Source organism: Nematolebias whitei, chromosome 10 (genome assembly GCF_014905685.2).
Source record: "Nematolebias whitei isolate Nwh7 chromosome 10, NemWhi1, whole genome shotgun sequence".
Classification (NCBI taxonomy): domain Eukaryota; kingdom Metazoa; phylum Chordata; class Actinopteri; order Cyprinodontiformes; family Rivulidae; genus Nematolebias; species Nematolebias whitei.
The window spans coordinates 17,035,233-17,036,119 of record NC_056507.1 but is presented as its reverse complement, the minus strand read 5'-3'; positions in this window follow the sequence as shown (position 1 = coordinate 17,036,119).

Below are 887 nucleotides of genomic sequence, written 5' to 3'. Positions count from 1 at the left end.
TTGTTGTGTACATTTGGTGAACGTCTGCCTCAGTGACTCGAGCTGAATGAGCTATCCCTGCGTCATGGGAGTCTGACTGGACTTCTTCAAAAGACGGGACTTTGCAACAACAACAGGGCCACTATTATTGGGTGCTGCAACACCAGAAAGAACATTTTCCACAGAGTCACAGCACACTGTACAACGACAAAAAATGTTTCTGCAAAATCTCCGTTTGCTTGGCAATAAGCTTCAGTAATCTCATAGGTGTAATGTTTGCATTGGTTATTGGGTTAAAGCATATTTTTTTGAAAAAAAAACAAACCAAGATATTAAGCTGAGCAACGAATAAAACACTCCAAAGAAACCAAATTAAATGACGCACAATGAAGGAAGTAAGTCAAAATATGGCAAATGAATTGTCTAGAGAAGAGGGAAAATTTGCTAGTGGTAACAGGGGAGAATAAAAGGGAGGACCAGAGGAAATCCTGTCAACAATGGTTGAACAAACTCAAACTAGAGATAATGTGGCTGTGAGCAAACCTCTTGCCAACACTGGTGATCTTTTCACACAGAAGAAAAATACTACAGTAAGCATTTTATGTGTGAGAGAATTGGAAGAAAAAACAACTTAGTAAAAAAAAAAAGTATCATGACAGATTTCTTTAATGAAAAAGGAGATTTTTTTTAAACAGATGCAAGTTTTGTCATTCAAAAGGCAACTGAGATGTGTTTTTTTTTTTTATCAAAACTTGTTTAATTTTATAGGTCTAATAAAAACATTGCATATATAACTGTTGCGAAACTTTTTATGGGGTAGTCTGGTCATTTCTGAAGTGACGTTCCATCAAATAATTGTCAATAAGTAGTTTACAATATCAGTCGTGACATCAGTCATCGATGACAAT